Genomic DNA, 27180 nt, shown 5'->3' with positions numbered 1-27180 from the left:
CACCTCTTAGTGCCACTTTAATATAAGTCAAATATGTTCCACATTTTGGCTCTAATCAACCATGCAAGTCACTTTTCACCATATGTCACTTTGCTTCCTATAATAGTCATTTTCCACCATATATTTGTATAATTAACATCTTAACATCATATACATCCAATTTGATATCCTTTAACCACCTCTTGGTATCCCTTTCCCACGAGTAAATTTTGGGCCACATTTTGGCTCTAATCAATCATGTAAGTGACTTCCCACCATATTAGAGTCACTTTGCACCCTAAAAGAGTCGTTTTCCACCATATATTTGTATTATTAACATTTTAACATCATATACATCCAATTTGACAACCTCCTACCACCTCTTAGGGCCACTTTCATACAAGTCAATTTTGTTCCAAATTTTGGCTCTTATCAACCATGCAAGTCACTTTGCACCATATGTCACTTTGCTTCCTATAATAGTAATTTTCCACCATATATTTGTATAATTAAATGTTAACATTATATACATCCAATTTGTCATCCTTTAACCACCTCTTGGTACCCCTTTCCTACGAGTAAATGTTGGGCCACATTTTGGTTCTAATCAATCATGTAGGTGGCTTCCCACCATATTAGAGTAACTTTGCACCCTATAAGAGTCGTTTTCCACCATATATTTGTATAATTAATATGTTAACATCATATACATCCAATTTGACATCCTTTTACCAACTCTTAGTGCCACTTTTATACAAGTCAATTGTGTTCCACATTTTGGCTCTAATCAACCATGCAAGTCACTTTTCACCATATGTCACTTTGCTTCCTATAATAGTCATTTTCCACCATATATTTGTACAATTAACATCTTAACATCATATACATCCAATTTGACATCCTTTAAGCATCTCTTGGTATCCCTTTCCCACGAGTAAATTTTGGGCCACATTTTGGCTCTAATCAATCATGTAAGTGACTTCCCACCATATTAGAGTCACTTTACACCCTAAAAGAGTCGTTTTCCACCTTATATTTGTATTATTAATATTTTAACATCATATACATCCAATTTGACAACCTTCTACCACCTCTTAGTGCCACTTTCATACAAGTCAATTTTATTCCACATTTTGGCTCTAATCAACCATGCAAGTCACTTTTCACCATATGTCACTTTGCTTCCTATAATAATAATTTTCCACCATATATTTGTATAATTAAATGTTAACATTTTATACATCCAATTTGACATCCTTTAACCACCTCTTGGTACCCTTTTCCTACGAGTAAATGTTGGACCACATTTTGGCTCAAATCAATCATGTAAGTGGCTTCCCACCATATTAGAGTCACTTTGCACCCTATAAGAGTCGTTTTCCACCATATATTTGTATAATTAACATGTTAACATCATATACATCCAATTTGACATCCTTTTACCACCTCTTAGTGCCACTTTCATACAACTCAATTTTGTTCCACATTTTGGCTCTAATTAACCATGCAAGTCACTTTTCACCATATGTCACTTTGCTTCCTATAATAGTCATTTTTCACCATATATTTGTACAATTAACATGTTAACATCATATTCATCCAATTTGATATCCTTTAACCACCTCTTGGTACCCCTTTCCTGTTGGATTTATAATCGCAGCGGAGGCATGGTAAACACTTTTACACATATAAAATCCAAATAAAAGCATATAAATCGTGATTAAAACATATGAATCGATTACTAACCTTTAATAGCGATCCAAAAGCAACGATCGGAGATCCTTAGCATCTGCTCCTCAAACGTGAAGCACTCCACCGGTATCCACCAAGAAAACGACGTTAAGGAGGAGGAGGAGGTGGAGAGAATTAGGTTTTCTAAAAACTTTTGGGTTCGGGTTAGAATAAAAATAGGGTTTATAATAGTATATTTATAGGCAAAATTTTCAGTTGAAATTTTCCCATAAAATATTATTATTATTAACCCATTTATTATTCTCATTAATAATTAAAACACCTTTTAATTATTAATCCTTTTTCTAAACACTTTAGAAATAATTCTCTCTCTTGATTTAATTTCCAAAAATTAAATTCTTAATTAATAATATTAAGAACTTTTCTTAATTAATTTATAATCAATTATATCTCATTTAATCAATTATTAAATTTGCCAATTAATTATTTATTTCATAAATAAATAATTTTTAGCCATTTTTAATTAATTCCTCCACCATTAAATCATTTTCTTTTTATGGTGTGACCCTGTAGGTTCAATATTAAGCCGGTAGTAGAAATAAATAATAATAAAACTATTTTATCATTATTTATATAAATTCTCTAATTTATTAAATATGATTAATTAATTAATCATATTTATTCTACATCGTGAGGGATACTTCTCAGCATATCGCGACTATCCGGATAATACGAATTCACTGCTTAGAATACCAAGAACCTATTCAGTGAATAGTTACCGTGCAATAAACTCCTTCTACCCTACAATGTCCAGATTAAATACAAGGCATGGATCTTGTGTCAAGCCTATCTAATTTAATCACTTGTTTACCATTTACTATGCTTAGTTCTATGCAAATTAGAAACTCTTTTCTAATTTCATTCACTCTGGCCATAGATTCCTGAACTAGCATAAGTGGATCAGCCTTGAACATTCGCTTCTTTCACTGGAAGGGGTAGATCCTTTATTGATCATACACTATCTTCGTGTACAAATTCCTATACCCAGTAGAGCCCTAATAATTGTCCCTGGAGACTAAGAACTAAACCAAAGCATAGTTCAATGTACACAAGATGACTATGATGACCTCAAATCTAAAGATACTTGTACAACTATCACTATGTGAACAACTGCTGACACGTGAGTGAACTCCATCAGTTGTTCAGCTGTGCGAGTCATGTTCAGTGAACTTATTCTATAATAAGCACCTACATACTAGCTATAGTGTCACCACATAAATGTCTATGAGAACAGACATCCTTCATAATGAAGCAAGCATAGTATGTACCGATCTTTGCGGATTATTAATTACCAGTTAGTAATCCTATGATCAGGAACTATTTAAGCTTAGAGTTATCATCTTTTAGGTCTCACTATTATGATCTCATCATAATCCATAAAAAGCTTTACTCTAAACTATGGTATATCTTATTTAAACACTTAAATAGATAGAGCCCGTAATAAAAACAAAACAAGTCTTTTATTAATATCAATGAAATCAAAACAGATTACATTAAAAGTTATTCCTAAATCCTAATACATGATTGGACTTAGGACATATTCCTTTCAATCTCCCACTTGTACTAAAGCCAATCACTCTGGTATCTAATACCCATCTTGTCTCTATGACGATCAAAGTGACTTTCATAAAGTAGCTTTGTGAGAGGGTCTGCTATGTTGTTATGTATGTCAACTCTAATTCAATACAACACAAGAAATGTTATCGCGCTCCCACTAACCCTTTTGTAGACACATGGTTCATCTACGTTTTTCATAAAACCAAACTCTTTGATTGTCTCATCAAAACGGATGTTCCATCTACGAGAAGCTTGCTTTAAACCACATATGGTTCACAGCAGCTTACACACTAGGTTTTCATTTCTCTTGGAAAGAAAACCATCTGGCTAATTGCCAGATCTCATAGTCGTAGTAAGCAGCAATCACAAGCAAAATCCGAACTGATTTTAACAGGGCTACAGGTAAAAGGTTTCATCAAAGTCAATCCATTGCCTTTGTTTGAATCCTTTTCCCAAAATCCTGGCCTTAAAGGTCTCCACCTGGCCATCTGCTCTAATCATTCTTTTGTATCCCGTATACATAGATTTCATTTCAGATTTCATGGCACTATGCCATTTCTCTGAGTCAACACTACTTATAGCCTCATTATAGGTCACAGGGTCGTCATCATCAATGATCGACAACTCATTGTCATTCTCAATGACAAGGCCATATTACCTCTCAGGTTGGCGAGACACTCTCCCTGACCTACGAATGGGCTGTTCCACAGATGGTTGTTCAGTCAGAACAGGTGTTTCCACTTGATCCGTAGTAGTTTGTGCTTCTTGAACTTCATCAAGTTCAATTTTTCTCCCACTGTTTCCTTCAAGGATAAACTCCTTTTCCAAGAAGGTAGCATGTCCGGAGACAAACACCCGATGATCGGTGTAAAAGTAATACCCTAAAGTCTCTTTAGGATATCCATAAAACTACATTTTACGGATCGATATTCTAGCTTATCTGGGTCAACTTACTTGACATAAGCTGGACATCCCCAAATCTTAACGTGTTTAAGACTCGGTTTCCTTTCTTTCCATATCTCATACGGAGTTTGAGGAACAGATTTGGAAGGCACCTTATTCAGTAAATATGCTGAGGTTTCCAATGCATAACCCCATGGGAATACTGGAAGATTTGCATAGCTCATCATGGACCGAACTATGTCTAACAAAGTTCGATTTCTCCTTTCAGATACCAATCTGGAGGCGTCCACTGGGAGACTATACCATTTACTTTGAGATAATCCAGAAACTCTCCATTCAAGTATTCACCACCTCGATCTAATCGAAGAATTATAATACTATATTTGGTTTGTTTCTCCACTTCATACTTATACTCTTTGAACTTTTCAAAGGCTTCAGACTTGTGTTTCATCAAATACACATATCCGAATCTAGATCTATCATCTATGAAAGTAATGAAGTACGAAAATCCTCCCATGGCTTGCGTAGACATTGGTCCACATACATCTGTGTATACCAATCCTAGCAAATCTGCAGCCCTCTCTCCATGTCCACTAAATGGAGATTTGGTCATTTTACCCAATAGACAAGACTCGCATGTAGGATATGATTCAAAATCAAAGGGGTCTAGTAACCCTTCCTTATGCAATGTCCGAAGTCTATTTTCACTAATATGACCTAGCCTACAGTGCCATAAATAGGTCAGATTTTCATCATCTCGTTTTCTTTTATTAGTTTGTTTAATCTGAAGTAAATCATGCTCTACATCACATATATACAGACTATTATTTAAAATTCCAAGTCCATAAAGAACATTATCTCTAAGGATAGAACATTCATTATTCTTAATAATAAATGAAAAACCATCCAAATCCAACATAGGGATAGAAACAATATTCCTCACAATAGAGGGAACGTAATAATAATTATTCAAAATAATAGTCTTGCCCGTAGGCATATGTAAACTAAATGATCCTACAGCTATGACCGCAACCCTTGCTCCACTTCCTATCAGTAGAATCACCTCCTCTTCCTCAAGAGTCCTACTTCTCCTTAGTCCCTGCAACAAATTGCAGATATGAGAACCACAGGCGGTATCTAATACCCAAGTAGAAATTTGACCTAGTGACATATTAACTTCGATCATGAACATGCCTGAATCAGAAGCGGTAGTCTTACTACCCTTCCTCTTCTTCAATTCTGCAAGGTAAACCTTGCAGTTTCTCTTCCAGTGCCCCACCTTGTTACAGTGAAAGCAAACAACTTTGCTCTTGGGGTCTTCAGCTTTTGGTGGAACCGGCTTTTCTTCACCTACTTTCTTCTTCTTAGAAGGGTTCCTCTTCCTTTTCTTAGGATTGGAACCTTCACCAATTAGAAGAACAGAACTCTTCTTAGGAGGAAAATTCGATTCCGCAGTCTTCAACATGTTGTGGAGTTCAGGCAGGCTGACATCCAACTTATTCATGTGAAAGTTCACAACAAACTGCGAGAACGAACTCGGAAGCGATTGCAAGACCAAGTCTTGGCCTAACTCCCCATCCATGGCAAAACCAAGTTGTCCAAGACGTTCAATCAAATTGATCATCTTAAGTACATGGTCATTCACAGATGATCCCTCAGACATCCTACAACTGAACAGCTCCTTCGATATCTCATATCGAGCTGTCCTCCCTGCCACATCATACAACTCTTGTAGATGCATGAGGATAGTGTGAGCATCCATATGCTCATGTTGCTTCTGTAGCTCAATGTTCATGGAAGCTAGCATGATGCATTGAGCAACATTTGCATCATCTACCCATTTACGATACACAACATGTTCATCATTATGTGCATCAATAGCAGGTTCAGTAGGCTTAGGTGAGTCAATCACGTATTCCAGTTTCTCAATCCTGAGAACAATTCTCAAGTTTCGAAGCCAGTCAGCATAATTAGGACCAGTCAACTTGTGAGCATCCAGTATGCTCCTGAGTGATAGTGCAGAAAACATAATGTATATTATAAATCTGTAAATGATAAATACATAACGACACTTAGCAAATATTCAATTTCATTTTAAAAACACTATATGAATCGGGTCTTTATTCATAAGTTGCTCCCACTAGTTTATCTAATTTATTCAACTCCCTACATGAAAAATTAAGCATTCATAATGCTAGTGGGAATAGGGACCCTACATTCCATTACACAACCCCGGCTGTAGCACGAACCGCCATGTAATGTTCAATAGGCAGACAACTCTTGTCAATTACATCTTATGTTATTCCCTAATCAAACTTTAGCCTCTTGAATAATTGAGTCACGGCTGTGGCACGACAAACTCAATATTCTAAGTCAAGTCTAACCCAACATTCTGTACAATTGAATCAGTCCCCAAAGGCCCACGGCTGTGGCACGTACAGACCTTTAGATTCTTATTCAATGTACACATCTCTATGTAATAGACAAGTATCTCTTATTTCGAAATCAAAGCCCTCGGCTGTAGCACGAACCGATAATGATTCAAAAATAAGAACTACTTTTCTATCATGTTGGAAGGCTATGACCGACACAAGCCCGTTGTGTCATTGGCCAATTACTACTTGATATTATTTAATTTTAGAGGGATTATATTACGTTACAATCATAATCATATTATAAAGAGATTCTTCCTTTTAAATTAAATATTTCAAATCAATAATCAATAATCAGATGATTCCCAGATCGGGTGGAGCATTGTCAAGAGGTGTCACTTAATAACCCTTTCTTACAGATAGAAATCTGTTATTGACAGAATCATCCTTTCTCTCATATTGAAAATTCATATTCAATTACTTGTTTCATAAACAAGAATCTCATGATTGTATTCATAATATTATTATTTAGGTTATGAAACAATTTCACTATACTAGGTTGTCTAACAAACGCCTTATATTCATTTTAGTTCACCTAAATCTATCATCGCATGATAAACTAAGCATATATCACATATATCAACATGAATAAACATCAAGGTAGGCATGTTACATCATCTAGCATATTGGTCTAAGCATTATACATCTCTATGTATCACATGAAGCATTTAAAAGCTATTAAAACAATTAAAAATAGCTTTAAAACACTTTCGAAAATATAAACAGTTCAAAACTTTTATATAAACTAAAATTTGATCACTCCATTAGATCCGTCTCGGAAAAATGAATCCAACGATATATTGCACGCCCAAAACGGAGTTACGAAACTCCCAGAAATCAAATTTAAAAATAACAGACGGGCTGTAACGCATTACAGGAACGCGTTACAAGCCCTGTAACGCATTCCGGTAATGCGTTACAACTGTTTTAAGCCATTAAAAGGTGTAACGCATTCCGTGAATGCGCCACAGTATGTAACGCATTCCCGGAATGCGCCACACCCTCCCGCGTGCGCGTGCGCTACACGCACCTGCACCTGCCGCCGCCTGACAGTTCTCGATCGCCGCACTGTTCTGTTTCTTTGTCTTGCTTCCGTGCCATCAGTCAGTACAACAACAGCAGCAGATATATATATATATATATACATACTTACAATTTATATATATATGATTATTTAATTACAAATTTAATTGCAAGATCTTCAAAAATTCATAATAAAAAATCTATACATCATAAAATTATGAAAAAAATACCCAGACGATCTACAACACTTGTAGAACCCAGATCAACATTCAAAATTATTCTGAGAAATGATTTCTCATCAGACACAATTAATCCATGATAAAACTTGTAAAAAACATAATTAATTCATACAAGCACATAAAATTCTGAAATTTTTACCACAGATCTATATGCATACAACCTGGCTCTGATACCATTGTTGGATTTATAATCATAGCGGAGGCATGGTAAAACACTTTTACACATATAAAATCCAAATAAAAGCATATAAATCGTGATTAAAACATATGAATCGATTACTAACCTTTAATAGCGATCCAAAAGCAACGATCGGAGATCCTTAGCAGCTGCTCCTCAAACGTGAAGCACTCCACCAGTATCCACCAAGAAAACGACGTTAAGGAGGAGGAGGAGGTGGAGAGAATTAGGTTTTCTAAAAACTTTTGGGTTCGGGTTATAATAAAAATAGGGTTTATAATAGTATATTTATAGGCAAAATTTTCAGCTGAAATTTTCTCATAAAATATTATTATTAACCCATTTATTATTCTCATTAATAATTAAAACACCTTTTAATTATTAATCCTTTTTCTAAACACTTTAGAAATAATTCTCTCTCTTGATTTAATTTCCAAAAATTAAATTCTTAATTAATAATATTAAGAACTTTTCTTAATTAATTTATAATCAATTAAATCTCATTTAATCAATTATTAAATTTGCCAATTAATTATTTATTTCATAAATAAATAATTATTAGCCATTATTAATTAATTCCTCCACCATTAAATCATTTTCTTTTTATGGTGTGACCCTGTAGGTTCAATATTAAGCCGGTAGTAGAAATAAATAATAATAAAACTATTTTATCATCATTTATATAAATTCTCTAATTTATTAAATATGATTAATTAATTAATCATATTTATTCTACATCGTGAGGGATACTTCTCAGCATATCGCGACTATCCGGATAATACGAATTCACTGCTTAGAATACCAAGAACCTATTCAGTGAATAGTTATCGTACAATAAACTCCTTCTACCCTACAATGACCTGATTAAATACAAGGCATGGATCTTGTGTCAAGCCTATCTAATTTAATCACTTGCTTACCATTTACTATGCTTAGTTCTATGCAAATTAGAAACTCCTTTCTAATTTCATTCACTCTGGCCAGAGATTCCTGAACTAGCATAAGTGGATCAGCCTTGAACATTCGCTTCCTTCACTGGAAGGGGTAGATCCTTTATTGATCATACACTATCTTCGTGTACAAATTCCTATGCCCAGTAGAGCCCTAATAATTGTCCCTGGAGACTAAGAACCAAACCAAAGCATAGTTCAGTGTACACAAGATGACTATGATGACCTCAAGTCTAAGGATACTTGTACAACTATCACTATGTGAACAACTATTGACATGTGAGTGAACTCCATCAGTTGTTCAGCTGTGCGAGTCATGTTCAGTGAACTTATTCTATAATAAGCACCTACATACTAGCTATAGTGTCACCACACAAATGTCTATGAGAACAGACATCCTTCATAATGAAGCAAGCATAGTATGTACCGATCTTTGCGGATTATTAATTACCAGTTAGTAATCCTATGATCAGGAACTATTTAAGTTTAGAGTTATCATCTTTTAGGTCTCACTATTATGATCTCATCATAATCCATAAAAAGCTTTACTCTAAACTATGGTATATCTTATTTAAACACTTAAATAGATAAATCCCGTAATAAAAACAAAACAAGTCTTTTATTAATCTCAATGAAATCAAAACAGATTACATAAAAAGTTATTCCTAAATCCTAATACATGATTGGACTTAGGACATATTCCTTTCATTTCCTACGAGTAAATAATGGGCCACATTTTGGCTCTAATCAATCATGTAAGTGACTTCCCACCATATTAGAGTTACTTTCCACCCTATAAGAGTCGTTTTCCACCATATATTGTATAATTAACATTTTAACATCATATACATCCAATTTAACATTCTTTTACCACCTCTTAGTGCCACGCTCATACAATTCAATTTTGTTCCATATTTTGGCTCCGGTCATCATATAAGTCACTTTTCACCATATTAGAGTCACTTTGCACCCTATAAGAGTTACTTTCCACTATATATTTGTACAATTAACATGTTAACATCATATACATCCAATTTAGCATCCTTTTACCTCCTCTTAGTGCCACTTTCATACAAGTAAATTTTGTTTCACAACTTGGCTTTAATCAACCATGTAAGTCAGTTTTCACCATATTAGAGTCACTTTGCACCCTATAAGAGTCATTTCCCACCATATATTTGTACAATTAACATGTTAACAACCTATACATGCAATTTGACATCCTTTTACCACCTCTTAGTGACACTTTCATACAAGTCAATTTTGTTCCACATTTTGGCTCTAATCAACCACACAAGTAACTTTTCGTCATATTAGAGTCACTTTGCACCCTATAAGAGTCACTTTCCAATATATTTGTATAATTAACATTTTAACATCATATACATCCAATTTGACATCCTTTTACCACCTCTTAGTGCCACTTTCATACAAGTCAATTTTGTTCCATATTTTGGCTCTAATCAACCATGTAAGTCACTTTTCACTATATTAGAGTTACTTTGCACACTCTAACAGTCACTTTCCACCATATATTTGTATATTTAACATCTTAACATCATATAAATGCAATTTAAAATCCTTTTACCATTTCCTTGTTCCACTTTCATACAAGTAAATTTTGTTCCACATTTTCACTCTAATCAACCATGTAAGTCACTTTTTACCATATTAGAGTCACTTTGTACCCTATAAGAGTCACTTGCAACCATATATTGATACAACTAACATGTTAACATCATGTACATGCAATTTGACATCCTTTTACCACCTCTTAGTGATAATTTCATACAAGTCAATTTTGTTCCACATTTTGGCTCTAATCAACCATGTAAGTAACTTTTCATCATATTAGAGCCACTTTAAACCCTATAAGAGTCACTTTCCACTATATATTTGTACAATTAACATATTAACATTATATACATCCAATTTGAAATCCTTTTACCACCTCTTAGTGCCACTTTCATACAAATCAATTTTGTTCCACATTTTGGCTTTAATCAACCTTTTGTACCTTATCAGAGTCACTTTCTACCATATATTTGTATAATTAACATGTTAACATCATATAAATGGAATTTGACATCCTTTTACCACCTCCTCGTTCCACTTTCATAAAGTCAATTTGTTTCACATTTTGGCTCTAATCAACCATATAAGTCACTTTTCACCATATTAGAGTCACTTTGCACTCTATAAGAGTCACTTGCCACCATATATTGATACAATTAACATGTTAACATTATACATCCACTTTGACACCCTTTTACCACCTCTTAGTGCCACTTTCATACAAGTCAATTTTGTTCCACGTTTTGGCTCTAATCAATTATGCAAGTCACTTTTCACCATATGTCACTTTGCTTCCTATAATAGTCATTTTCCACCATATATTTGTACAATTAACATGTTAACATCATATACATCCAATTTAACATCCTTTAACCATATCTTGGTACCCATTTCCTACGAGTCAAATATGGGCCACATTTTGGCTCTAATCAATCATGTAAGTGACTTCCCACCATATTAGAGTTACATTGCACCCTATAAGAGTTATTTTCCACAATATATGTGTACAATTAACATGTTAAAATCATATACATCCAATTTGACATCCTTTTACCACCTCTTAGTGCCACTTTCATACAAGTCAATTTTGTTCCATATTTTGGCTTTAATCAACCATGTAAGTCACTTTTCACCATATTACAGTCACTTTGCACCCTATAGGAGTCACTTTCCACCAAATATTTGTATAATTAAAATGTTAACATCATATAATTGGAATTTGATATCCTTTTACCACCTCCGCGTTCCACTTTCATAAATTTAATTTTGTTTCACATTTTCGCTCTAATCAAACATGTAAGTCACTTTTCACCATATTAGGGTCACGTTTCACCCTATAAGAGTCACTTGCCACCATATATAATACAATTAACATGTTAACATCATATACATCCAATTTGACATCCTTTTACCACCTCTTAGTGCCACTTTCATATAAGTCAATTTTGTTCCACATTTTGGCTATAATCAACCATGCAAGTCACTTTTCACCATATGTCACTTTGCTTCCTATAATAGTCATTTTCCACCATATATTTGTACAATTAACATGTTAATATCATATACATCCAATTTGACATCCTTTAACCACCTCTTGGTAACCCTTTCCTACGAGTAAATATTGGGCCACATTTTGGCTCTAATCAATCATATAAGTGACTTCCCACTATATTAGAGTCAGTTTGCAACCTTTAAGAGTCGTTTTCCACCATATATTTGTATAATTAATATGTTAACATCATATACATCCAATTTTACATCCTTTTACCACCTCTTAGTGACAGTTTCATACAAGTCAATTTTGTTCCACATTTTGCCTCTAATAAACCATGTAAGTCACTTTTCATTATATTAGAGTCACTTTGCACCCTATAAGAGTTACTTTCCACTATATATTTGTACAATTAACATGTTAACATCATATACATCCAATTTACCATCCTTTTACCACCTCTTAGTGTCACTTTCATACAAGTCAATTTTATTTCACATTTTGGCTTTAATCAACCATGTAAGTCACTTTTCACCATATTATAGTCACTTTGCACACTATAAGAGTCACTTTCCACCATATATTTGTTTAATTAACATGTTAACATCATATAAATGCAATTTGAAATCCTTTTACCACCTCCTTGTTCCACTTTCATACAAGTCAATTTTGTTCCACATTTTGGCTCTAATCAACCATGTAAGTCACTTTTCACCATATTAGAGTCATTTTGTACCCTATAAAAGTCAGTTGCCACCATATATTGATACAATTAACATGTTAACATCATGTACATACAATTTGACATCCTTTGACCACCTCTTGCTACCTCTTTCATTTGACTCAATTTTGGGCCATATTTTACCTCTAATCAACCATGTAAGTCGTTTTTCATCATATTAGAGTGACTTTGCACCCTATAGGAGTCACTTTCCACTATATATTTGTACAATTAACATGTTAACATTATATACTGATAAGTGGATTTTATATCCACTTGGAATGCTTTATTACAAGCTTAAATTGGTGTTTTGGACTCAAGTTGTTGGTATTTTGATGTGTTTTTGTGTTATTGCATTTCAGGTATCAGTTAAATGAAGAAAAGAGCTTTTAAAGGAAATATGATGAAAAGTGATCAGAATTGGAAGCCAAGGCATTGTCAAGTTGTAGAGAATCTCAATAGCTTCGCGTGGGCAGTTGAATCGCCTAATTCTGACGAGTAGAACTCAAGTTATGGCCAAAACAAGATTCATCAGAATATTTTTCCCAGTCAGTAGCTGAGCGCCCGCTCAGCAGAGCTGAGCGCCCGCTCAGAGAGCTGAGCGCCCGCTCAGGAGAGCTGAGCGGCCGCTCAGGGCGCGGCTGGTCGCTGATTTCGCTGAAAAAGCCTTTTTTGAGTAGAATTTGACGATTTTAAGGGTCCAGGTCCACTAGGGGCATATATATACTTAAAAAAAAGGGTTTTCATCATACGGGAAGATTGGGATACCAAGGAGAAGACCTAGAAGCACAGAACAACTCCGAAAAAGAAGATCTTGTTTTCAACTTGTGATTCTTTGAATTAGTTATAACTTTGGATGCTCGTTTTCGTTCTTGTTGAACCTAGATCTCGTTTATTTGTACTTTGATTATTATTTAGTTTATTAAGACCTTGTTTTATACCATGCTTTCATTGGAACCCATGGTGACGATGAGTTCGATTATGGGCTAATCGTTGTCATGGGATTCTAGCGGATTTACTTATGGATTTCAATAGTTAATTATTTCGATATCTTGGTGTGTGGTGATTGTATGATATCCTAGTATGGTTGTGCTTATTCATCTTATGTGCGTAGCTAACATATAAGATAACGTGTTAATCTCTATTGAAGCGACAGTGAATATAGAGGTTTAGAACTTGCCATGCTAGCATAGGTTCATGTATGTGTATGCATGATTCGTAGGTAACTCTAACCGTTTTACTTGCCCTATGTAATCAAGATAGATAACTTGTTCTTAACCCGTTATGTTGTCAAATTCTATAGACATATAGGGTCTCAATATAATTGGTGCCTATTCAACTTCTATCTCTTTTGTGGATGTCTGGTAGAATGGTACTCGTGCAACGAAAGTTGGCGTTTATCAGTTTCGTGTTATCTGATTAGTGTCCTCACCATCACATGTTAAGGTTAAGAACGAGAAGGCTATTGAATGAAGTATTTAATGAAGTTAGGATCCCATGTTTGTCATATATAGTAATTCAACTTCAATTCTCTTAGTTAATATTATTTAGTATAATCTCTTAGTTTAATAAAAACCCAATTTGTTATTTGTCTTAGCATTGAGTGATAACCATACATTGTTGCATAGGTGCATAAATTGAACTTAACCTAAACCAGTCTCTGTGGGAACGAATCTGATTTATATCTTATACTACTTGCGAACGCGTATACTTGCGTGAATATTAGCACGTGTTTTTGCCCTAACAAGTTTTTGGCGCTGCTGCCGGGGATCGGTGTTAATTTTTAGTTTATGTGCTTGTCATTAGTGGTCGTTAAAGTTCACTGACTCGGATTCTTTTACTTTCACAGTTTATTTGTTTGTGTTTCAGATACTCATTACAATGGGAGATCCAGGAGCACGAACGAAAGCCTTGATGGATTTTTCTCAACCCAAGATCAATGACATCCAATCTAGTATTGTCCGGCCAACTATCACAGCTAATACCTTTGAGATCAATCCTGGCATAATTCAATGGGTACAGACTTCAGTCCAGTTTGGGGGTTCTCCAATGGAAGATCCCAATACGCACATTAGGGATTTCATTGAGATTTGCGACACCTTCAAGTTCAACGGTGTTTCCGAAGATGCTGTGAAGCTGAGACTATTCCCATTCTCTTTGAGGGACAAGGCTAAGAGCTGGTTACACTCTCTACCAGCTGGTTCGATTACTACTTGGGAAGATCTTGCTCAGAATTTTCTTACTAAATTCTTCCCTATGGCGAAGACAGCTGCAATGAGGAACGCTATTACTCAATTTGTGTAGCAAACGGGAGAATCGCTATGTGAAGCTTGGGAGCGCTACAAGGAGATGCTTAGGAAGTGTCCTCATCATGGAATTCCTGATTGGATGATCATCACTTGTTTTTACAATGGGTTGGGAGCACAGTCCAGACCTATGCTTGATGCAGCATCAGGCGGAGCATTATGTGCAAAGAGCTATGAGGAAGCTTATGATCTAATTGAACTGATGGCTGCTAATGAATATCAGTATCCAACCCAGAGATGTCCACAGGGCAAGGTAGCAGGAGTTCTTGAAGTGGATACAGCTACGGCTATCACTGCTCAACTAAAGGCGTTGTCTATGAAGATCGATTCTCTGGCTAACTATGGTGTTAAGCAGATAATTAGTGTTTGTGAGCTGTGTGCAGGTCCGCATGCGACAGAACAATGCGCTATATCTAGCGACTCAGCTCAGTTTGTGAGCAACTTTCAGAGATCGCAGCAACCAGTTCCAGGCACTTATCATCCTGACAACTGGAATCATCCTAACTTCAGCTGGAGCAACAATCAGAATGTGAGGCAACAGCCATTCCAGCAGTTTGGAAATAAGCTATTTAACCCTCCTGGTTTTCAGCAACAATTTACACCAAGACAACAACTCCAACTTCAACAACAAACTCATGATGCAGGTCTATCTTCGAATGAAAAATCTGAATTGGAGGAGTTGAGACTTATGTGTAAAAACCAGGCTCTTATATGCCAAAGCCAGGCTATTTCTATCCAGAATCTGGAGAACCAAATAGGGCAAATTGCTAATGCCTTATTGAATCGACCACGAGGAACGCTTTCTAGTGATATAGAAGCCAATCCAGGAAAGAAGAAAGTTGAAGAACATGTGAACGCCATCACCTTAAGGTCTGGAAAGGTCGCAAGCCCCCAAATTCAGCAAGATGAAGAGCCTGAAAAATCTCAAGATTCAGAAAATGCAGTTGTGGCTAAAGAAGAAGTGCAGAAGGAAGTAGAGGTGGAACCAAGGAAGACTACTGTGGAACACACTCCTCCTGAGGGTAATACAGGGGAGAAGCAGATCTATCCTCCACCTCCTTTTCCTAAAAGGCTGCAGAAGAAAAAGCTGGATAAGCAGTTTGAGAAGTTTTTGGAGGTGTTCAAGAAACTTCATATCAACATACCTTTCGCTGAAGCTCTTGAGCAGATGCCTAGCTATGCGAGGTTTATGAAAGGTATTCTCTCTCGGAAAGTGAAGCTCGATGACTTAGAGACCATTGCTCTAACGGAGGAATGCAGTGCTGTGCTGCAACAGAAGTTGCCTCCGAAGCTTAAAGATCCTGGAAGCTTCACTATTCCTTGCACCATCGGAAACTTGTCGTTCGACAAGTGTTTATGTGATTTAGGAGCTAGCATCAATCTGATGCCCTTATCTATCTTCAAGAAGCTTGGTCTGCCTGAGCCGAAACCAACATACATGTCATTGCAACTAGCTGACCGTTCCATCGCTTATCCACGAGGTATAGTGGAGGATGTCTTGGTCAAGGTGGATAAACTCTTCTTCCCTGCTGACTTTATAATTCTTGATATCGAGGAAGATAAGAAGATTCCCATTATCTTGGGAAGACCATTCTTGGCTACAGGCCGAACTATGATCGATGTGCAAAAAGGAGAGCTTACGATGAAGGTTCATGATCAGAAGGTCACTTTCAATGTGTTCAAGGAAAAAAAATTACCCACAGCTAAAGAGGAGTGCTTTAAAGTAGAGCAAATTCAGGTTTTGAATGCACCTCTGTGGAAGAGGAAGTTGGATGTGCCATTCGATTCTCTTGGGTTAGCAGAGCTGAAAATTTCTCAGGATCGTCTCGAGTCGTCTATTGAAGATGCTCCTACACTTGAGCTCAACTCACTACCAAATCACTTGAGTTATTCATTCTTAGGTGCACCCCCTGACAAGGGGTTGGGATATATCTTTGATGATGTAGAGGGTAGCCGAACGGATCCTCCAGTGACTATAAAGGGTTCTTCTCATGTGCAGCAGGTAGTTGATAGGACTGGTGTTGGTGACGAGCAGTACAGGCGAGTAATTAGGCGTATGGAGGCCATGCACGACATTCATCGTCATTTTGCTGAAGATTTGACACACGCTTTCGGTACTATTTTCCGAGACACTAGTGGCGAGGTTGATTGGCCACCTGATCCTCCACCCGAAGAGGGTGATCTTTCCGACGACTAGGTATGCCTGAAATCCTTATTATTACCTTCAATGAGGACATTGAAAATTTTAAGTTTGGGGGTGATAATGTAAGGATTACTAGTGTGTGTCCATATAGATTCATATAGATTTATGTTGCATGTTTAGTTGTAGTTCATTCATATTTTTGTATGATTGTTCATTTAGGACATATTTGTTTGTTTTTATATAATTTCATATAGTTACATTTGCATGCATATTTAGCATGATCCCATAAGATGAACTATGATATTTGATAAGTTGATGTTGAGTTCAGTGTGGTGATGACGAATAGAGGGATGTTTAAGTCCTAATGAATTGATTTACATGCTAGAAACAAATATTTTCACAAAGTCTTATAGGGTTGCTTTTGATCTAGATCATGGTCATACTTGTTTGTTGTTGAGATTTAATCACTTGGTTATATTTAGAATTTGTGATATTCTCGTAGTGACGTAAAAACACTGATTCTTTTTATCTGGAGAAAAACTTGAATTTCATTGCTAGTTGTTGTAAGGCTAGGTGTCAAATGGCTAGTAGCCGGCTCATATTTTTATGAGTAGTCTAGGGTTGAATGAGATGGAGCGAAACACACTCATTTAGAAATTGTTGAAAAAAAACAAAAGAGAAAAAAAAAGAAAAAAAAAAGAAAAAAAGTATGTGTTTATGCATAATTGATCAAGAGTGAGCTCTTTAATACTCGAGTTATTAAGTTTTAGGGGACTTTGTGCCTAGTGACCTAAGGCTTTTATAGTCTGGGATCCACTAACCTAACGCTCGCTACATGGGTATTATTGTATAAGTCTTTTGGGACCTCATTCATTGCATGATCAAATAAGCATCTTTGTTATGTGTTCAATAATAGTGTGAATCCTTGTATAACTCTAGTAGAAAGGAGGTGTTGTGAGTCATAATGCGTTTATTGTCTATTCTGTTTATAAACTTTTGATTGTTTCGATGATAGATAAGTTATGGTTATTGATCTAGTATCGAGAGTATATCTGTTAAGCATCCACACACGCACGTTTCTGGTTTGTATGTTGGTTTGTGGGATTTATTTGAACTCTGTTTAAAGTCATTGCATTTTTAGAGGCATTGGCTTATTCATTTGGTTATGGTTATTCTGAGGGGATCAATTGCATTATCATTTAGTTGCATTCACATAGTTGCATTCATGCATTAGGTTTGTTTTGTAGTTTTGAGTCTGTTTATGCTTGAGGACAAGCATCGATTCAAGTTTGGAGGTGTGATAAGTGGATTTTATATCCACTTGGAATGCTTTATTACAAGCTTAAATTGGTATTTTGGACTCAAGTTGTTGGTATTTTGATGTATTTTTGTGTTATTGCATTTCAGGTATCAGTTAAATGAAGAAAAGAGCTTTTAAAGGAAATATGATGAAAAGTGATCAGAATTGGAAGCCAAGACCATTTTCAAGTTGTAGAGAATCTCAATAGCTTCGCGTGGGCAGTTAAATCGCCTAATTCTGACGAGTAGAACTCAAGTTATGGCCAAAACAAGATTCATCAGAATATTTTTCCCAGTCAGTAGCTGAGCGCCCGCTCAGCAGAGCTGAGCGCCCGCTCAGAGAGCTGAGCGCCCGCTCAGGAGAGCTGAGCGGCCGCTCAGGGCGCGGCTGGTCGCTGATTTTGCTGAAAAAGCCTTTTTTGAGTAGAATTTGACGATTTTAAGGGTCCAGGTCCACTAGGGGCGTATATATACTTAAAAAAGGGTTTTCATCATCCGGGAAGATTGGGATACCAAGGAGAAGACCTAGAAGCACAGAACAACTCCGAAAAAGAAGATCTTGTTTTCAACTTGTGATTCTTTGAATTAGTTGTAACTTTGGATGCTCGTTTTCGTTCTTGTTGAACCTAGATCTCGTTTATTCGTACTTTGATTATTATTTAGTTTATTAAGACCTTATTTTATACCATGCTTTCATCGGAACCCATGGTGACGATGAGTTCGATTATGGGCTAATCGTTGTCATGGGATTCTAGCGGATTTACTTATGGATTTCAATAGTTAATTGTTTCGATATCTTGGTGTGTGGTGATTGTATGATATCCTAGTATGGTTGTGCTTATTCGTCTTATGTGCGTAGCTAACATATAAGATAACGTCTCTATTAAAGCGACAGTGAATATAGAGGTTTAGAACTTGCCATGCTAGCATAGGTTCGTGTATGTGTATGCATGATTCGTAGGTAACTCTAACCGTTTTACTTGCCCTATGTAATCAAGATAGATAACTTGTTCTTAACCCGTTATGTTGTCAAATTCTATAGACATATAGGGTCTCAATATAATTGGTGCCTATTCAACTTCTATCTCTTTTGTGGATGTCTGGTAGAATGGTACTCGTGCAACGAAAGTTGGCGTTTATCAGTTTCGTGTTATCTGATTAGTGTCCTCACCATCACATGTTAAGGTTAAGAACGAGAAGGCTATTGAACGAAGTATTTAATGAAGTTAGGATCCCATGTTTGTCATATATAGTAATTCAACTTCAATTCTCTTAGTTAATGTTATTTAGTATAATCTCTTAGTTTAATAAAAACCCAATTTGTTATTTGTCTTAGCATTGAGTGATAACCATACATTGTTGCATAGGTGCATAAATTGAACTTAACCTAAACCAGTCTCTGTGGGAACGAATCTGATTTATATCTTATACTACTTGCGAACGCGTATACTTGCGTGAATATTAGCACGTGTTTTCGCCCTAACATATACATCCAATTTGACATCCTTTTACCACATCTTAGTGTTGTGCATATGTTGTGTACTTGATGATTACATGAACAAAACACCTAAGTAGATTTTACTTAGTGAAATAATGTAGCACTCGACGGATAAGAATTATAGTCCCAACGGATAACTCATTATAGTCCCGACGGATGATGACTTATTATCCATCGAGTGAGTAGCTTATGTAATAATGAGTCTGTAGCACATTTCTGTATACACCTTTGTATAGATTCTGTAATAGCATATAAGCCATGATTGACTTTAACTAGTTATGCAGAATAGGTTGATTAATTGTACATAAATGATGTCTTGTAATTCTGCATAAATGAAATGAAGTCAAGTGCCAAAATAGCTACTGACGGATGATTGACAAAGCCATCGAAGGAGCTATCAACGGATGTTCAATATAGCAGTCGACGGATGATCAATAAAGCCATCAACGGATGATCATAAACTCGACGAATGATCATGTACTTAACGGATAAAGAATTCAAATATCAGTTGACAGTGACAGCATAGTCACATGCGTCAAAGTGTATGCAAATGGAATGAGGAAGCTTATTAACTGGGTAATAGAGAACAAAGTAGCAAAGTATTAGACCCGATAGTTTTTAGAATGATCCTGTCTTTTGACTTTGTAATCTTGGTAATATATAAACCAAGAAGTAGCAAATAGAAACATAGATCTGAGGTACAAAAAGTGAGAAACATTTGTAAGCATAATTCTTAGCATTTCTCTGTACTCTCAGTAGTTCAATATTTTTAAGCAGCTGTGAGCATTCTTGCACACAGGGTTCTCTCGATATATAATATATATCTCTGGTGGAATCATTCAAATCCCCCAGAAAGTTTTTAAAGACTCTTGTTTTTAATTACTTGTGTTTTGATTCTCTTAAGTTTTATTCCGCATTGTGCTAATCAATACACTTATATTTATATTTGAGTTAGAACATTTTATTTCAAGAAAAAGTTTCAAGAATTCCATTCAACCCCCCTTCTGTAATTCTTGTCATATTGTTAAGGGACTAACAATTGGTATCAGAGCAAGCTCTTAACTTACAAAGAGTTTAAAGATCAAAACAGTACAACAAGATGAACAAAAAGGATGTTGGAGTCAAGATTCCTTTTCTGGATAAAGATATTTACCATCATTGGAAGGTAAAGATGCATCTTCACATGCTTTCTCAAGATGAGGCCTATATGGACTGCATAGAAAGAGGCCCTCATGTTCCAATGAGAGCTGCAACAGGAAACGAGCCATCAGTCCCCAAGCCAAGGCATGAATGGTCTGATCCTGACATTGAACAAGTTAGGAAGGATAAAAAGGCCATGAATATACTGTTTAATAGAGTTGATGGAGATATGTTTTACAACATTATCAACTGCAAAACTGCCAAGGAAGTTTGGGATACAATACAGATCATCTGGGATGGCACTGAGCAAGTTAGAAAACAAGATGCAACTCCTGATTCAGCAATATGAGCATTTTCATAATGAAGAAAGTGAGTCTCTCACTGACATCTTTAGTAGGTTTCAGAAACTACTAAATGCTCTAAAGTTGCATGGAAGAGTCTATTAGACAAAAGACTCCAATCTGAAATTCCTTAGATCTCTTCCAAAGGAATGGAAACCAATGACAGTCTCATTAAGAAACTCACAGGATTATAAGGAGTTTACTTTGGAGAGACTGTATGGCATCCTGAAAACCTATGAGCTTGAAATAGAGCAAGATGAAAGGATGGAGAGAGGAAAGAAGAAAGGAGGATCCATTGCACTAGTTGCTGAGTTGGAAAAGGAGAAGAAAGTGATGATGGAAGCTGTTGAATCAACTTTAAGGGTCTGTGAGAACAAGGGCAAGGGGCTTGCAGTAGAAAGTGAAGACTCATTGAGCCAAGATGACATGGAGGACATTGATGAGCACCTAGCATTTCTTTCCAGGAGATTTTCCAAGCTCAAGAAGAACTTTGGAGCAGCCAAGCCAAATAGAAATATGGTGAATAAATCAAAATTCAAATGTTTCAAATGTGGCTTGGCAGGGCATTTTGCCAGTGAGTGTAGGAAGTCAGATTCCAGTAAGAAAAAGTTTGAGTCTGTGGATTATAAGCAAAAATACTTTGATCTACTCAAGCAAAAGGAAAGGGCTTTTATTACACAAGAAAATGACTGGGCAGCAGATGGTCTGGATGAAGAGAAGATGTCAGCTATGTCAATCTAGCTCTAATGGACAAGTCTGATGAGACAGAATCAAGTTCCTCAAGCAATCTGGTAATTACTACAAATCTTGCACATTTATCTAAAGCTGAGTGTAATGATGCCATTAATGACATGTCTACAGAGTTATATCATTTGCGTGTTACACTTAAGTCTCTTACTAAAGAAAATGCTAAAATCAAATAAAACAATTTGTTTTTAAGTGAGAGGAATAATGTGCTTGAGTCTCAGTTTATTGATTTTGAGAAATTAAGAATTGAGTGTAAGATTGCCAAGGAGGAATTAACTCAGTCCTTGAAAAAGGAAGAAATTTTGAAAAAGCAGCTCGAGCGTGAACAAGAGGTGATTAAGGCATGGAAAACATCCAAGGATGTCCATGCTCAAATCACCAAAGTTCAAGGAATTGAGTCTTTCTATGATGAAACCTGGAAAAAGAACAAAGAGAAACCAGAACCTAATTTGGTAGATGGACTACTAACAGATGTAGACTCGATGGATGATGAGGATCATCCTTCGGATAACAAAAAGTGTTATCCGTCGAATAATAAAAATTCTCATCCGTCGGCTGTGAGCAAGCCCATCAGTAAAGCCAAACTAGTTAAGCTAAATGAGAAGTATGGGTCTGTTTCCAAGAACTATGTTTCAGGAGAGTCGAGTCAAGTTAAGAAAGGGAAAAAGGCTAATGTTGGTCACATGACTGTCAAACAGTTAAGTGACAGACTTGAAAAGGTTGAGGCAAAAACAGAGACTAAAAGGAAAAATAATAGGAATGGTAAAGTAGGGATTAACAAACACAATAACTACACACTTGATAAATATGCTCCCTGAAAAATCTGTGTCAAGTGTGGTAGTGTAAATCATCTGTCTGTTAATTGCAAATCTGCCATGCCTACTTCCATGTCTGTGCAACCTCAATTTCCTAACATGAATGCCATGCCTCCCATGTCTGTTAATGCTATGTCTACACAGAACATGAATGCACAGTTTGCTAATATGCCATTTGCACCTAATCCTTATTATGCTGCATATAGTATGCCACAAATGCCATTTAGCATGCCTTACTGGAATAACATATTTACACATAGCATGCCATTTCCTGTTAGTCATAATATGCATGATAATTCTGTTGCAATGAATGGTTTCAAAGGCTCAACTCAAATGACTAAGGATGAATCTGAAATTCCTAAGCCAAATGAGACAAAGCCTAAGAAACAGAAAAAGAAAGCTAACAAGGCAGGACCCAAGGAAACTTGGGTACCAAAATCAACTTGATTTGATTTTGATGTGTACAGGGAAACAGAAAGAATCTTTGGTATTTGGATAGTGGTTGTTCAAGACACATGACTGGTGATTCTGCCCTGCTCACAGAGTTTAAGGAGAGAGTTGACCCAAGTATCACTTTTGGAGATGACAACAAGGGTTATACTGTGGGATATGGCTTGATTTCAAAGGACAATGTCATCATTGAGGAGGTTGCTTTAGTGGATGGTCTCAAACACAATCTGTTGATTATCAGCCAGCTTTGTGATAAAGGCAATTCAGTAACCTTCAACTTAGAAGCTTGTGTTGTGACTAATAAAAGAAGCAACAAAGTGGTTCTCACTGGTGTGAAAAAAGGGAATGTGTACCTAGCTGATTTCAACTCATCTAATGCAGAATCTGTAACTTGTCTTCTCAGTAAAGTAAGTCAGGATGAAAGTTGGCTATGGCATAATAAGCTATCTCATTTAAACTTCAAGACCATGAATGAGCTAGTAAAGAAAGAACTGGTCAGAGGCATTCCTCTAGTGGAGTTTTCTAAGGATGGACTGTGTGATGCCTGCCAAAAAGGGAAGCAGATTAAAGCATCATTAAGGAAGAAACTTGATTCAACAATTGAAGAGCCTTTGCAACTGCTTCACATGGATTTGTTTGGACCAGTCAATGCATTGTCAATCTCAAGGAAAAGATTTTGCCTAGTAATTGTAGATGATTTCTCAAAGTTCTCTTGGACATAATTCCTAAAGTCTAAAGATGAGGCTAGTGAAATCATCATCAATCACATAAGGCAAGTCAATAATCATCCTGATTTCAAGGTTAGAAGAATTAGGAGTGATAATGGAACAGAGTTCAAGAATTCTGTTATGAGAGCATTTTGTGAGGAAAATGGGATTCTGCATGAGTTTTCAGCAGCAAGGACTCCACAACAGAATGGAGTAGTGGAAAGGAAGAACAGATCACTTATTGAAGCTACAAGGACAATGCTTGAAGAATCAAAATTACCAACATATTTCTGGGCTGAAGCTGTAAATACTGCATGTTACACTCAGAATATTTCTCTGGTTAATCAAGCAAGATGCATGACTCCCTATCAATTGTTCAAGAACAAGAAGCCAACTCTAAACTTTCTTCATGTCTTTGGCTGCAAATGCTATATTCTGAGAAATCAAACTAATCAAAATGGGAAGTTTGATGCTAAAGTAGATGAAGGAATTTTCGTTGGATATGCTGTTGGTAAAGCATATAAAGTCTACAATCTAAGAACCAACATTGTTGTGGAATCAATACATGTTGTGTTTGATGATAAAAATACTGAAGGACTGAAAGATGGAGATTACCATGAGAGCCTCAAATTCGACAATGTGGAGATGGTTAGTGATGACAGTGATGATGAAAGTGATCAAGAGAATGTATCTAAGGATAATGCAGATAAATCTACCACCAATGAAGCACAAAACTCAACATCTGTCGAGTTGCATAATGCTTCATCCGTTGGAAGGCAATCTACGTTATCCGTCGGGAGACAACCAGCTTCATCCGTCGGTACTCACAATTCACCATCCACCGGGTTATCAAAAGGAGCAGGAAGTCAAGATAGATCACCTATAGAAAGTTCCCCTTTCTCAAATCAAAGATCCACAAACTCAGGGGGAGTTTCTAACAATCAAAACTCAATCACACATCAAGACAACAATGAGGTTTTTTCATCTAGAACTAATCTACCTCCACAAAGGAAATGGACAAAAGATTACCCCTTTGAGCTTATTATTGGTGATGTTTCTTCTAGAGTTCAAACAAGAAGAGCAACTCAGGAAGAATGTCTATACATCAGCTTTCTTTCCAAGGAAGAACCAAAGAAGGTAGAAGAAGCTTTGTTGGATCCTGATTGGATTTTAGCTATGCAGGAGGAGCTAAACCAATTTGAAAAGAATAATGTGTGGAAGCTGGTACCCAAGCCTGAAGGAAAGAATCCAATAGACACCAAGTGGGTATTCAGAAACAAGATGGATGAAAATGGTATAGTTGTCAGGAATAAAGCTAGATTGGTTGCCAAAGGCTACTGTCAACAAGAAGGAATAGATTTTGATGAAACATTTGCTCATGTTGCAAGACTTGAAGCCATCAGAATCTTCTTAGCCTATGCAGCCCATGCCAATTTCAAAGTCTATCAAATGGATGTCAAAAGTGCCCTTCTGAATGGAGATTTGGAGGAAGAAGTTTATGTTAGTCAACCTCCTGGTTTTGAAGATCCAAATTTTCCATAATATGTCTACTATCTTTTAAAAGCACTTTATGGACTGAAGCAAGCACCTAGAGCCTGGTATGACACTTTATCAAAGTTCCTTTTGGAAAATCACTTCGCAAGAGGTACTGTAGATAAAACTTTATTTTTCAGAAATGTTAATGGCTCTAGTATACTTGTTCAAATTTATGTAGATGATATTATTTTTGGCTCTACAGATGAGAAACTTTGCAAAAAGTTTGCCAAACTGATGCAAAGTAAGTATGAAATGAGTATGATGGGAGAACTAACTTACTTTCTTGGTTTACAAGTTAAGCAAGTTAGTGATGGAATATTCATTAGTCAAACTAAATATATTTTTGATCTTTTAAAGAAGTTTGATCTAATGGATTGCACATCTACAAAAACTCCCATGGCCACTGCAACTAAGCTTGAATTAAACACTACTGAAAAGTCTGTGGATGTTTCAAGTTATAGAGGCATGGTTGGCTCACTTCTGTACGTAACAGCTAGTAGGCCAGATAAAATGTTTGCTACATGTTTATTGCTAGATTTTAGGCTGATCCTAGAGAATCTTACTTAATAGCTATTAAGAGAATTTTCAGATATCTCAAGGGAACACCAAACCTTGGCATTTGGTACCCTAGAGATTCTGGTTTTGATCTAACTGGTTATTCAGATGCAGATTATGCAGGTTGTAGAATGGATAGAAAGAGTACAACAGGAACCTGTCAATTCCTAGGAAACAAGCTTGTTTCATGGTTCAGTAAAAAACAAAATTCATTTTCTACTTCCACAGCTGAAGCTGAATATATTGCTGCTGGAAGTTGCTGTGCACAGATTTTATGGATGAGAAATCAATTGCTAGACTATGGTTTGCAAATTGAGAGGATTCCAATTTTCTGTGATAACACAAGTGCAATTGCCATCACTGAAAATCCAGTACAACATTCAAGGACAAAGCACATAGATATCAAGTACCATTTCATAAGGGAACATGTAATGAATGGTACTGTGGAACTACATTTTGTTCCCAGTGAGAAGCAGCTTGCAGATATCTTTACCAAGCCACTGGATGAATCCACATTTTCAAGGTTGGTAAGTGAGTTAGGTATGCTTAATTACTCTTAAATCTATCTGAGTTAATTTGCAAGTTGAAATGCAGCCAGAAATTTAATTGATTTTTCAGTCTTGGATGAAATTTTGTCTAAGTCAAAATTTACATCTCGACGGATGACCCTTATCCATCGAGCTTAGTCATCGGTCGAAATACAATTTGCTAATAAAAATTAATTACTTTTCTGGAATATTTTATGTCTCGACGGATAACAGTTTATCTTCATCCGTCGAATTGTCTTAATCTCAGCCGTTAATTCCCTGAACATTATACATCGAGTATACTTACAGTTTGTA

The 27180-nt window shown here is 36.1% G+C and overlaps 1 non-coding gene across 1 annotated transcript; it reads right to left on the bottom strand.

Moving 5' to 3' along the window:
- Positions 1 to 15072: 15072 nt before the first annotated feature.
- LOC141676426 (small nucleolar RNA R71) lies at positions 15073 to 15179 on the bottom strand. The gene has a single exon (XR_012557016.1). It is a non-coding gene; the product is annotated as a small nucleolar RNA R71 (small nucleolar RNA).
- Between the last annotated feature and the right edge of the window lie 12001 nt (positions 15180 to 27180).

This window comes from Apium graveolens, chromosome 7, assembly GCF_009905375.1.
Source record: "Apium graveolens cultivar Ventura chromosome 7, ASM990537v1, whole genome shotgun sequence".
NCBI classification, from domain to species: domain Eukaryota; kingdom Viridiplantae; phylum Streptophyta; class Magnoliopsida; order Apiales; family Apiaceae; genus Apium; species Apium graveolens.
The sequence above is the reverse complement of the archived record's forward strand: the minus strand, read 5'-3'. Positions and strand labels throughout refer to the sequence as shown.